At 32.8% G+C, this 15,154-nt stretch overlaps 1 pseudogene; it reads left to right on the top strand.

The window, feature by feature from the left end:
* The first annotated feature begins 5,721 nt into the window (after positions 1 to 5,721).
* On the top strand, positions 5,722 to 14,518 carry LOC120129477 (annotated as a pseudogene).
* Positions 14,519 to 15,154: the final 636 nt, after the last annotated feature.

Raw genomic sequence — 15,154 nt, 5'->3', positions numbered from 1 at the left:
TCAATATTATATTTTATAATTGTGTTTCATGCCTTTTTTGCAATTTATATTTACTTAGTACATTTGTTAAAAAAACTTTGCGTATAGATATATAGCCAAAGTCTATGTATTTATTTATTGTTTTAAATATACCCCTAATACCATGTATGTAATCGTATTTTTTTGTACATTCATAAGCATAACTAGACCCAATTCAGATAATTGGATTAAGGGTAATGCCCTTTCATTTTAAGGTTGTTGTGAAGTGGTTTTCTAAACGTATAAAAAACTTACTTTCGATAATTTTAAGATGAAAGTGCATCACGTCAAGTGAAACCCTAAAATTTGACCACACCTAAAACTTGGGAACGAGAGAAAAAAAACGTTCGTCTATTTAAAATTCTTCGAGAAAATATCGTTAGAACTTATAAAAGGTGTGATCTCGACGTCTTTAAATAATCGAATATCCTTCTTCTTTCTAAAAGGATTGGTAATTTTTAATTTAATTTATTTTTTCATTATCATTCATGCATTTGAATTAATAATGAATTTTAGAATGAAATAGTAATATTTCTTTATTTCAATTGGAGTGAGAATGGATTGCTTTAAGGCATAAGAGGTATTTTCTTCTCAACAGGAAATAATTAAATATTGTCGTTTTCTTCCTAAAATTCAAAGAATACTATTTGAAGGGATCTTGAATTAAATTAAACTCGAACTCGTAAATTTCATTACAAAGACAACTAATTAATCGACCAGGTACTGATTTAGGGCGCTGTACGGGTGTTAATCCTTCCCCACGCGTAATCAACTCCCGAACTCAATTTTTGGTACGTAGACCTAAGATGTTGTTTTAATAAAATTAAAATTATTTTTATTAAAATGAAAATCATTTTGGGTGCCCAATCACACCCTAATCAAAGATTGGTGGCGACTCCTCGAACCGTTTTTTACTTTAAAAAGAAAACACCAAATTAATCTAGACGAGATTTTTTGAAAATCACACGTAATCATTTATTTAAAAATTAAATATGTTGTTGTTGTTTTTAAAAGAAAAATAAATCGTTTCGACAACTTGACGACTCTGCTTGAAACCTTTTTTTTAGAGAGTCAGGTTTTAGTTAATTTATTAATTGTCTTTGTAATGAAAATTATAAGTTTGTTCTAATTTAGTTTTTGATCCCTTGTTTAGTTTAAATTATTTTTTGTTTGCAATTTAATTAACCATTAAATAGTTATAAAGTAATATATGTTCTAAATACTCTCAATTATTTGAAAATGAATTCTCAATCGCTCTGCTGCAGCTGTTGGTGCTCGAACCTGTGATCTATAGAAATAACAACGATTTCTATAATTATTAAGATAAGTTGGTTCGTGTTTAGTCTTGATATTTTAGTAAAGTGACTCGTGAACTAAAATAATGAATATGTAACTAATAAACAAATAATCATAATTTAATTATATATTATTTTAGCCTACATTATAAAAGTCTAAATTGTATATTCACTACCTCTTTATAACTCATGAATGGAATGCTTATTGACTTATAGACAAATTAAAAATTTGTAGATGATATATATATATATATATATATATATATATATATATATATAAGTAATAACATTTTCTCAATAATGAAATATGATTTGAAAATTAATAACTTTGGATTAGTATTTAACTGAGTTCAAAGTGGAATATTCAATTAGTAAATCATTTATTTTTTTAATAAGCAAAAAAATGAAATTAAAACTAAATAGAATTAACATAAATTTTAAAAAGATAAAAATTATTAGGATTTTACTAGATTTTAAATTATAAAATATAAATAAATAGTAATTTAATTGACTTTTTTCCCGAGGTAAAAATTGAGACTAGGTATGGGGATAAATTGGCCCAATATCGTAGGTAGGCTAATTATTTTGTCCAATAGGGTATCATTTTTTTTATTTTAAAAACTATGATATTTGCTACAATAATTTGGAACTAGTCATGAACTCGTCATGTAGACATGACTAGTTTTAATAAAACATATATTTTATTGAATTTTTTTATTTCGACATTACAAAATTTAATAAAAAATTGTATTTTATTAAAATTCGTCACTTCGATGTAATAAGTTTAAATAAAAAAATATTATTTAAGCAAAACTCGTTATGTGAATGTGATAAACTTACCTTACACTGTAACATTTAAGTACGCCCTAAAATAATTTTGAATATCGTTTAATGGACTAATTTTCTTTACACGACCTAATCCACCAATAGAATCCTTAGGTGACGTTTGGTTCGCTAAAATATTTATGAGGGAATTGGAATCTGTGAGGTGTTGTTTGGTTGGATGGAATCACTTGGAATTGGTGGGAATTGGAATCCAATTCCACCACTTTTCCATGTTTGGTTCAAGTTTTTCAAGGGAATTGGAATCCCTGATGGAATTCAATTCCATCAAATGAGGGAAAGTGAATTTTATCAAATGAGGGAAAGTGAATTCCATCAAAAAATGGATGGAATTCAATTATCTTGTTAGAGGGAATTGAAATTTGACCATACTACCTTCATCAATCCTTTGGTAACTTATTCATATATTGAATAAAAATAATTTTTTATTATTTCGGGTCGGGTCGGGTGAAGCTTTATTTTGGTCGGATCGGGTTTTTTAAGTGTGATATTTGGGCCGGGTCGGGTCGGGTTCGGGTTTAGGGTGAAAAAAACCGGACCGACCCGAAAATATATATAATTCGGGTCGGGACGGATTAAGTCACTGTTTTTATTAAATAAAAATATTTTTTTATTATTTCGGGTCGGGTCGGTTCGGATTTCTAATTCATATATTCGGGTCGGGTCGGATGAAACTTTATTTTGTTCGAGTCGGGTCGGGTTTTTTAAGTGTGATATTCGGGTCGAGTTGGGTCGCGTTTTTTTAAGTATGATATTCGGGTCGGGTCGGTTCGAGTTTAGGGTGAAAAAAACCGGACTAACCCGAAAAAAATATATAATTTTACCTTATATATTTAGGAATATTTACAATAATACCCCTCTATAAATAATTTTTTTTCAATTAAGTCAATGTTTTTATTGAATAAAAATAATTTTTTATTATTTTGAGTCGGGTCTGGTCGAGTTTCTAATTCATATATTGAATAAAAATAGTTTTTGGTATATTTTTTGTAATTAATTAACATACTCCGATTGGAATGTATCGAAAATATTGCTCTATCTTTTGGTAACTTATTAACATATTTTGATTACGATGATTTTAACTTATAATATTTATTAGCATGTTTTTTATAATTTATTGAAATGAATAATTAATCAATAAAATAAAAATTTAATGTTTTTAATTTTTTATAATATATTACTACATGTAAGTTGTAAAATAAACTAAAATAAAGCAAAAAAAAAAATAAGAAGGACAATTCTGTCATTTTACATTACTGAAATCAAATTTATCTGACATGTCTGCGAACCAAACAGAATATGAAATCGGATTCCAATTCCATTTCCTGCCAACCAAACAGAATATGGAGTTGGATTCCAATTCCTACAGATTCCAATTCCTTCACAGATTCCAATTCTCTCATAAAAATTCAAGCGAACCAAACGGCACCTGAAGGAATTAAAATCTATCGGGAGTTGGAATTCAATTACATATTCTGTTTGGTTGGCAGGAAATGGAATTGGAATCCAATTCCATATTCTGTTTGGTTCGCAGACATGTCAGATGAATTTGATTTCAGTAATGTAAAATGACAGAATTGCCCTTCTTATTTTTTTGCTTTATTTTAGTTTGTTTTACAACTTACATGTAATAATATGTTATAAAAAATTAAAAAATATTAAATTTTCATTTTATTGATTGATTATTCATTTCAATAAATTATAAAAATCATGCTAATAAACATCATAAGTTAAAATCATCGCAATCAAAATATGTTAATAAGTTACCAAAAGATAGAGCAATATTTCAATACATTCCAATTGGAATATGTTAATTAGTTACCAAAAAATATACCAAAAACTATTTTTATTCAATATATGAATTAAAAACCCGACCTGGCACGACACAAAAAAATAAAAAAAAATTATTTTTATTCAATAAAAACATTGACTTAATTGAAAAAAATTATATATAGAGGGGTATTATTGTAATTATTCCTAAATATATAAAGTAAAATTATATATTTTTTCGGGTCGGTCCATTTTTTTTCACCCTAAACCCGAACCTACACTTAAAAAAACCCGAATATCAAACTTAAAAAACCCGACCCGAAATAATAAAAATTATTTTTATTCAATAAAAACAATGACTTAATTGAAAAAAATATATAGAGAGGGGTATTATTGTAATTATTCCTAAATATATAAGATAAAATTATATATATTTTCGGGTCGGATATTTTTCAATCTAAACCCAAACTCGACCCGACCCGAATATCAAACTTAAAAAAACCGACCCGACCAAAATAAAGTTTCATCCGACCCGACCCGAATATATGAATTAGAAACCCGACCTGAAATAATAAAAAAATATTTTTATTCAATATATGAATAAGTTATCAAAAGATTGATGATGATAGTATGATCAAATTTCAATTCCCTCCAACAAGGGAATTAAATTCCGTCAATTCTTGGATGAAATTCACTTTCCCTCATTTGATGGAAAGTTAAAGTCATGAGGGATTCCAATTCCCCCAATTCCAAAGAATTCCATCGAACCAAACACCAATTTAGTTTGGTTTATAAAAGAAGCCTTAGTTTTGAATTGCAATCTAAACTCAAAAGTCAGCCCAAAGTGAATAAGCCAACCAAACAATGCCCTAACAAAGTGGCGCGTAATCTTGGGAAATGACAGATAGGGTTGTGGTTGGTGTGAGAAATGCGCGCCAAACAATCGCCAATTTATTACTATTACAAAAGGCGCGAATCGCCGATTCGAACCTCATTTCTTATAATTTTTTTTACTTTATATTTATATTTAAGGAAATTATAATCATTGAATATCCACGCAATCACGCGTAACTAAAAACCTCATTTTAAAAAAAAAAACTTCTTGATAACGTTGTCGTTAGGGATGAACATGATATATGAAATCGACAGATTTTGATATAATTTGATTTGATTGGGTCGTATCATATTTTTTAAATGTGATATTTGAGTCGGATCGATTTTGATTTTAGGATGAAAAATATTTGATCGGACACGATAAAAAAATAATTTTATCTTATATATTTAGGAATAATTATAATATATATATATTCAATTAGGTAATTATTTTTATTGAATAAAAATAATATTTTTTTATTATTTTAGGTAGAGTTAAATTGGATTTTTAAGTTATATATCAGGTCGGATTCGGGTTGGTTAAATCTTGTTCCATGTGGGTCAATTCGGATCTCGAGTGGAGGAATCATTGTTCTCGAGTCAGGTTGGATGGATAAAAAATTTGACCCAACCCGACCCATACCCATCCCTAGTTGCTGTTATAAAATTTCATTGTGAAAAAATAATCTAAATTATAATTAAAATAGGAAAAGAAAACAAATTATTATAAATGTCATTTTGTCTATCCTTAAATTGGCGGGAGTTCTACGAAAACAAAAATAATATATTTTTAAAGCTAAAAATTATTTATTTTTATTATTATATCATTAAATAAAAATTAATAAAAAAGGGTCCTCCACGTCAATATCCGATCGAAAATTCCCTCCCTCCATATTCGTTTCTCGTATCGGCTCACTTTCTCTCCCCCGCTTTTTTCAATTTTCCTTCTTCCCAAACGCTAGATCTTAAAAAAAAAAACTTTATCTTCCCTTCAAATAATAACCCCAAGAAAATCCAAATATTTTTAGTGAAAGAAATTCCAAAGCATTTTTCATTTTGTTTTTTCTTTGATTTTAAGTCTTGTGTGATGTCGGACTCTCAAACTCCGGAGCAGCTAAAGCAATCCATGCAGCAACAGCAGCAGCAGAAGCAAAATCGGCCGCCGCTAAAACGGCAACTACCTTTTTCTACGAAGCCGTCGTTTATGTATACTGGATGTGACTATCACCGTTTTGCTTCAACTGAGCCTCACCGTGTTGCCGATCAAGAAGTTGAAGCCGTCGTTGTTAAGTCTCCCGTAAGTTCTTTTTTCCTCATCTGTGTCAAGCCTGTTCTTTTCAGTTTTTTTATATTATTGTTGTTGTTCGTGAGATTTAGTTCATATCTGTTTTGAATTTGACTTGGTGGGTGGATTTTATGAATTTTGGTTTTTAGTTGTTGCGAGCAAAAATTGCGGTTGAACTTGATTTTGGTTTTGATTTTGATAGGGTTTCTTTTCCTCTTTGGATTTTATACTTGAGAATTTTGGCGGGTTTTGGTGAATTTGGTTAATTATTGTCTTAATTTGGTATTAGGTTTGATTTGGGTCCATGGGGTTTCTTTTCCTCTTTGGATTATATAGTTGAGAATTTTGGCGGGTTTTGGTGAATTTGGTTAATTATTGCCTTAATTTTGTATTAGGTTTGATTTGGGTCCATAGGGTTTTATTAATCCGAAAAAGAAACACAATACCAGAAAATTTATTGCTAAAAGGCAAACAAGACAAACAAAGAAAGAGAAAAACAGGCTAGAACACCAGCTTCTAATCTAAAGAGGATGTTCAAGTCTCTGTCCCGGGCTTATCTCGGGATTTTTGTTATTAGAATTATGCTTGACAAATTTGAGTGCAACAATACAAATTTACTAACCATGATGTTTGTAACAATACAAATTAAGTGCAACATTTTTTAGCAGTATGTTACTTGCTCCTTTGGCAAGTGACAGACAGCCCACTTTAATTTTTGATTAATTCATCTGGGTTTCTATTTTGTTAATTATTGGTAATACTGATCAGGATCGTTTGTTAAAATAATAGAATGCTAGACTCAACATTAAGCTCTTTAAGTTTGACCCTTTTTTATATTTGTGCTTTACCATCTTTTCTAAGTTTACTAACCATGTTTGGAGCTGCATTTTTCTTTTACAATTATTGTTTCAAATTTATAAGTGAGATGTTGATGTTAAAGGTTTTTACATTTATGAGAAAAGCAATGTGGATGTTGGCTGAAATGTCCATATTGATGGGAAGTATCAAGAAGATGAAGAATTTTCCATAACTGACTCGTGGGATACATCAATAAAATCGGATTACTACTACCAGGATGAATGGTTTTGAGGGTTCTGGAAAATAATTTATTCTATCTACTCGTATGGAGTAGAAATATTATTCATGGTGAGCAGAGAAAGCTGTCAGGTGTCACTTTTGCCACTCGAATCATGTATTTAAGGTTGATCAAGGAATAAAACCTCCTTGTTTGATTGTTGCATCCATGCAGGAAAGTTATAGAAGTATAGAGAGTGGTTTTGGCTATGGTTTGCAGGAAGAAAAGGGTTCCAGTATATGAATGTGTTTGGACAAGATGCATAATAGGTAAGATGAAAATTAACTAGAAAGAGAAGTCGGCTGAACAAGGATGTCTGTCATTATCATTGCAATCAAGCCCTTCTCAGTTGGTTATTTTGAACAAGTTAATTGGTTATGAATGGTGAATGGCTGGAACATAATTTAGAAAACAAATAAACTACAATGCTCGTGGAGTACACTAATAATCACAAGGCAGAAAGTCATTTCAAGTAGTTTATGGATATCAAGTACTTGGCTTCTTAACATATGGGGGGATTTACCTGATGTTTTCTAGAGTATAAGAAGCAGGTGATCCAGTAACATGTGATTTCAATACACTATTCAAACTCGAGGTAATGTAGGAATTATAGAAATGAGTTGTCAATCCCTTAAGTTAAGAGATTCTGTAATTATTTTTTGAATAATGTGTGATCCGCTTGGCTTTGTTTGAAACCATTATGTGTCATAGCCTTAGCAAATCGATCAAACCAAGCCCTGGGAGACTGTTTAAGCCATATAAGGATTTATTGAGCTTGCACACAGTTTTCTTAGTGACCTTTCCTTCTAATCCGGGGGGGACCTCCATGTATACCTCTTCTTCAAGGTTCCCATTCAGAAAAGCATTCTTTATGTCCAGTTGATGCAATTTCCAGTCCATGTTAACAGCTACTGATAACAATATTCTGATGGTATTCAATTTTGCAACCGGTGCAAAAGTCTCTTGGTAGTCGATGCCATAAGACTGAGAAAAACCTTTAGCAACCAGCCTTGCCTTGTATCTTTCCACACTCCCATCCGAATGATATTTGACTGTGAATATCCACCTGCATCCAACAGCTCTCTTCCCTTTTGGCAAATCTGTCAAACTCCATGTCTTATTCTTTTGCAACGTTTTATCTCTTCTTCCACAACCTTTTTCCACTCAGGAGATTGAAATGCTTCTATCACATTTCTTGGGATTTTCACAGTGTTAATGCTGGCAGTGAAGTTAAATTTATTTTTAACCAACCTGGTTCTCTGAAGGCTTCTTCTGTCCATAACTTTAGCGTGGATGACAAAAATGCTAGTGAAAATGCTATAGAAACAAATGGAAGAGTGAGTTTGTCTAAGCCAAACTCATCTGAGAATCAAATTCCTGAAGATGATAGATAAGTATAGCAAAAAACCCAGTGCAGCATGATAGAACGAAACACATTGAGATAGACAAACATTTTATTTACGAGAAGGTCAACAATGGAGTTGCAAAACTGCAGTACATTCCGATGAAGAAACAGCTGCCAGATATCTTCACCAAAGCCCTTCCACGAGTGACTTTTGATGAGATGTCATTCAAACTGGGTATATACAACATATATACACCAGTTTGAGGGGGAGTGTAGGAATTATAGAAATGAGTTGTCAATCCCTTAAGTTAAGAGATTCTGTAATTATTTTCTGTTTTTCAATCCCTTATTTCAAGGGATTACATCTCCTAGGATTAGTTTCCTTTCTTAGAGTTTCCTAGTTTAGAGGCATAATTTGTATATAAATATGTAATATGTTCTACTGAATGTACACAAGAATAAAAATAACAGACTTGTCTGTTTTCTACAGTCTGTTTTCTACACAGTCTGTTTTCTACAGGTAGCAATATAAAGAGTTGTTAATGCTACCTAGTTTGGGCTTGCTAAGTAACTTGTTACCTAGTTTTTTTTCTGCATCGGTTTTGTAGGAAAACTTTATAGGAGGGAAAAGGCTTTAGTATTCCTAGTGGTATGATTATACATTTCAATGCATACATTAAGTTCTTTCACTTTGTTTGCTTCATGACATCAGAAAGCAGTTTGCCATTATTTCCTTTGCATTCTGCTGTGGCTTTGTTTTGTCATGTCATACTATCTCATAAAATGCTGAGGGTTAGAAAAACCTATCCAAATTCGGAGATGATGCTTCTCTGTTTAATTGAAGTTTGGCAGAACTAGTGAAGCTGATGGGATATGGAAAGATGTAGCATGCTACAAATATGATTCAGTGAGAGTGCGGTTTGTTTACAGACAAAGGATCATGGATGAAGCAAGTTATACGTATCAGTCACTTTTAACACTTTGATCTTGCTTGCTTTCTAGAATTATTACTTCCCCTAATCTTCTAAAAGGAATGAACACTGTTGATCAAAGGGATGAACACTTCAATGATGCTTGCATTTAAGAGTTATTACTTGTCATACTTTATAAAGGGATGAACACTCTTGCTTTATAGAATTATTACTTTCTCTCGAGAATTATTATTTCACAGCCTTATAAAGGGACGAACTTTTACTTGTTCTCTCGTAAATTGTTTGTTAATATATATCTAAAGGGAGTTTTTAAGTTGAATACTTTGTCTATCATAATCAAAACATTGATGGTACTGTTTTACTTATATGTTTATCAATATTAAATTTAGAGCCTCTCAAGTTTCTGTTGATTTATTGAATATCTGATAATAGCTGTTAAGATGCTGAAAGCATCATTTGGTTGCAACTTTTCAAAATTTTTATAAAGAATAATCTGGAGAGACATACAAATGCATAATACTTAATTGGCTAATCTACATGTCAAAGACTTGTAGGCTTATTTAATTTTAGGAATCAGCATTTCTTTGTCTGAATGGTAAACTCTATGTAGAAAGCTACCAGAAATAACACAAGCCTTGAAGATATTTTAATAGCCTGAGCTTCAACAAGTGCATAGTGATTTTGTTGACCGTCAAGACCATTATTTAGACTGGACTGGGATTGGAAATTCCAGCTAATGTTTGAAGAAAACTTGGATAGCAAAAGGATAGGATGTCATTAAGCTAATTAAACTAGTGTACTCTCGAGGATGTTGACGGAGATAATCTTTAAGAAAACATAGATTTACAATAATTCTCCTAAAGTTCAGTTAACACAATCCAATTAAAAAAAACAAAAGAATAGTTTTCATTGTTAATAAGTTGAAAAGACAACAAGGTTATAGCACTCAGTCCACTTGCAATTCAGTTCTCATCATTGGTGCTCCTTAAGAGGCACTGGTTTTTGTTTCTAGTTGGTGATTTGCTCTTGGAAGTTTACATGACCATTATAGGTTCAGTTTTTCTACTGTTTTTTGTTATGAACAATTTAGTCATCATGGCGTTCTGTAGAATTTAGGTGGTAGCCATTTCACATACAAATGCTGAGATTTAGGTGTGTAACAGAAGAGGCCTACTCGTTTAAAAATTACATTTCTTCCCCTCTTCACTTCTCTCTTTTATGGAGTAAGGCTTTTAAGGTTCTAATTGGATAATGTCACTTGTGGGAAAAAAGGATGTCTGCGAGTGCAAATTATCAGGATTTCTTTCTAGGTGGATGCTTCAGCTTCTTGTAAACATCTATATTTTTCACCCAACTTTATCATCCAATATGATAGCTTTTTTACAATGGAGTGCCTCATGATTCTTTTGTGCCTAATTGTATTTGCCCCATGATTCTAATTGCAATTTGGAAACAATATATTCTGTATCAGTTAAAGAGGAAGAGTGATGTAGCAGATCGAGAAGCTGAGTCTAGTGAGTGGGCAATGCCTCCAGGAAGCACTGAGTTGGTTAGCAGTCCCCTACTGACACCTGTATCAGGAAAAGGCGGAAAGGCTCAAAAGCATCAAGACTAACAAAAAGCAGTAAATCTGGTCCTCAAACTCCTGCTTCAAATCTTGGTGAGTAGTATTAAATGCCTGGTATATGACTAAAGATAATGTCTATGATTCTTCTTTGTATCTCTTCAATATCCGGTAATTGTAGATCCACAAGTTTTACATGCAAAATCCTTGCATTTTTGCTACTTCTACCGAATCTAAAGGACTAAAAGTTGATATAGATAATGAGAACTTTTCTAAATTTGCAGGTTTTCCTGGCAATAATCTCACTCCTGCAGGTCCTTGTCGCTATGACAGCTCCTTAGGTGGTTCTCTTTCCTTTTGTCTCTTTATGTACTTTGTTTGGTGTTTTATTTCAAGTGATGCTAATGAAGTTAATTGGCAAGTTATTGTTGCCATTGTTTCACACCGGTTACGGAATTGAGTGACTGAGTTGTAAGACTGACTCAATGTCCTTCAAATTTAACACAGGGCTTTTGACAAAGAAGTTCATCAATTTAATTAAACAAGCTGAATATGGTATTCTTGATCTAAATAAGGCTGCTGATACACTGGAGGTAACCTTTTCATTGTTTGTTCAAACAATCAGGTCATACACTTTAATTTCTTGATTGTTGTTTGTTCCAATAGGTTCAAAAGAGGAGGATATATGACATTACCAATGTACTTGAAGGAATTGGTCTCATTGAAAAGAAACTTAAGAACAGAATTCAGTGGAAGTATGACCAAAAACTTATTTTCTCTGAACTTCGTTGGCATGGACCACTTTTATAATTAAGAAAACATTCATCTTTTAAATATTTCAGGGGCTTGACGTCTCAAGGCCAGGGGAGGTTGATGAGAATGTTGCTACTTTACAGGTACTATTCATGCAATTGTGGACAAATTGTTAATTGAAGAGCGGATTCTTGGATGATTTAGGTTTCAGCTCTATGTTTTATCATTTGGTTTGTGTTCACTTGAAAATTAGTCCAATTTTAGCTGCTGTTTCCTTGAAGTCATGCTCATGACTCATGAGTTAGTTCTTTTTTTGCCGCTCTTTTGCTGCTTTGATGCTCCTTTTATCTACTGCAGCATGTCTTCTATTTCCATCTCAAGGTATCAAATTTCTTTTCGGCTGAAAAGATAATGTCAGTCTTTTCTAGTGATATCTGTTTGCTTCATAACTTCCATCAATGCCTCCTTAACCTGCTGGATTAGGCTGCTTGGAATGTTCTTTCTAGCTTTTATTCAAACAGACCTCTTTCAAAAGCCTGAATCTGTCACTACTACTCATAAGCAGTTTTCCACCTTTCTGTATGTCTTTCTTGGCCTCTCAATTTAGCAAAGTTAGCACTAGCCTTTTATTTGAATGGTCCAGTGCAGGCAATAAAGCTTTAGTTGGTCATCTTCAGTGAATATTTATCATTGATAATTACACTCGAAGTTTTAGGATCAAACACTTTCTGTTTATCACCATATAAGTTTGTAATGGAAACTTCTTCATGGCAACTCTCCTCCAGGCGGACATTGACAATCTTTCTATTGAGGAGCGCAGAGTAGATGAAAAAATAAGGTTAAGCTACTATGGTCTTTGCTATTGTATCTCAGCTAATTAATTTCATTCCCTGCATTGTTGCTGAGGTTTATATATTGTACAGAGAAATGCAAGAAAGATTGAGGGATCTAAGTGAAGATGAAAACAATCAAAAGTAAATCTTCGTTTATCCACTCGATATTCTTGCTTTTACACAATTTTAGCCGAACAACTTAAATCATTTCAACTTTTCGATCTCAGGTGGCTTTTTGTGACTGAGGAAGATATTAAGAGCTTGCCTTGTTTCCAGGTTTGTTAATTGATCAAATGTTATACTATATGTTTGAGTTGCTAATTGGTAGGGTCACAAGGTATTGTAATGCTTGCGAAACATCCTACTTTCTTCTTTTAACTACATGTTCTATTGCCTTGTTTAGAATGAAACACTGATAGCTATAAAAGCTCCACATGGAACCACTCTGGAAGTCCCAGATCCTGATGAGGTACTCTCAAAGGTTTGAAGAACTAACTTTTAGTTTATGTTTTAATGTTCAATCACATTTGCGACTTTTATTTATATAGCAGGCTGTTGACTACACCCAGAGGAGATATAGGATTGTCCTTAGAAGCTCAATGGGTCCTATAGATGTCTACCTTGTCAGGTACTGCTACTTCTTGCTGTTGAAATTTTGTAAACTTGCATTAAATTAATTTTTTGTGATAGAATGATAACCTTTTGTACTAAAGATACATGTCCATCCGTATTAAAAGTGGTTAACTTTCTAGTGATTCCTCTCTCTCTGATACTGTAGTCAATTTGAGGAGAAATTTGAAGAGATACAAGGTGTAGATTTGGCTCCAAATTTACCCTCAACTTCTGACTTGAATGATAACCCAGCAACAAATATGGTAACAGAGGAGAGCAGAGGGAAGGAGGTTGACATGCAGGGTCATGATGCTAATAGAATGTGCTCAGATATTATTGCCTCGCAGGACTTTGTGAGTGGGATCATGAAGATTGTTCCCTCAGAGGTTGATGTAAGTTCTACTCTTGTACCATATTGATAGTATTTCTCTGAGACAATAAAAAGCTTTTATTGTCTGTGGATCTTAAATGTACGAGTGTGTTGCTTGTTCAGATGGGTTTTGCCTTCGGATAGCATATTGCTGAAATTCTTCAGCTGGAATAACCATTTCACAATACTTATATGATGTTCTTAATTCGTATGCTTTTTTGATAAATTGGTAACTACTAATTTCCTGATTTCTTTTGCAGAGTGATACTGATTATTGGCTTTTATCAGATCCTGGTGTTAGCATCACTGATATGTGGCGGACTGAACGTATCCTCTGCTGAGATTTCCTTGAATTAAAATTTAATTATTTTCTCTCGCTCATTATTTTGCATTCCATGACTTTTGATTATAGCTGGGGTTGACTGGAACGAGTTTGATACACTTCATGAGGACTTTAGCATTGCTGCTGTTAGCTCACCGGGTCCTCAATCGCCTCCCTCAAATGCAGCTGAAGTTCCTTCTAATTCAACTGGAAGGTAAAAGGCATATTTTCATTTTTGAAACTGAAGATTAGTTGACCTATTCTTTTTGTTTAGAACATTCTTCGTTCTCTGCAGACTGCCGTAAAGGTTCGCAAAAGTTGGGTACTTAATGTTTCTTCAAAAGTTCTGAGGAACTAAAGAATAGGAAGTTGGTAGCTCAATCACTGTACAGTAAGTAATACAAATGATCCAACGTGATCTTGTAGTATATAAGGTCGCATTTTTATCTGAGTTAATCGTTGCATATTGTTCCCTCTCTTTTGCTTTTTGTGCATCAACTAGAACGTGTCATTAGATTCACTTTTGTAGGGTCACAGAGACATCTTGTGATGGAAAACAAATGATCTGATGTACCTGCTTTTACTGTATTGAGATTTTTTTTTAATGAAATAATGATGTTTGTGACTAGCATGCCATGTTAAGTTCATGGCATGGCTCTACGAGAAACACCAAAACTGTTGTACCTGGAAAGTAGATATGAAACAGGGTATTGGACATGGAAGTGCCCCAAAGCTTTATCTTTTTTCAACCTTCTTCCCTATCCAACTAGGAACAATGTGAGTCAGAGAGAGGAAACATAAAAAGAGATGCAGCTTTTTGTGCAGCATATGCCACAATGGAAAGGTCCGACTTCCTCCCTGGTTGCATCGGTTGAGATTCTCCCCTGGAATTCAAAATTCCGTCTAATGGTTAGTACTCAGTTCCACCCTTAGTCACTAATTATGAAATGAAAACATATAAGAGAAATTTGTAACATGTGTGTTTTAATTGGTTTTGTTTGTACCTTTTGAAGCAAAGCTTGAACATCAATGCCTGCACTAAGTAGTGCATAACAAAGGGAGAAGGAGATCAAAGATATGCTAATTGAGGTTGCCAAGTATGCTTCTTCGCTTGGTCACCCTTTCATTTCTTTTCTTGACCTTCATCCTTGGAACTGAATATTGTAAGATATTTAAAAAAAAAGTAGATGAAATCATAGGCACGAAGTTAGCTTCTCATCGAACCCGAAAAAAACAATAGGAGAAAGAAGAGAAAGATATACAG

Source organism: Hibiscus syriacus, unplaced genomic scaffold (assembly GCF_006381635.1).
Source record: "Hibiscus syriacus cultivar Baekdansim isolate YM2019G1 unplaced genomic scaffold, ASM638163v2 tig00001644_pilon, whole genome shotgun sequence".
Taxonomy (NCBI): domain Eukaryota; kingdom Viridiplantae; phylum Streptophyta; class Magnoliopsida; order Malvales; family Malvaceae; genus Hibiscus; species Hibiscus syriacus.
Note: the sequence above shows the minus strand (reverse complement) of the source record. Positions and strands in the feature narration are given on the sequence as shown.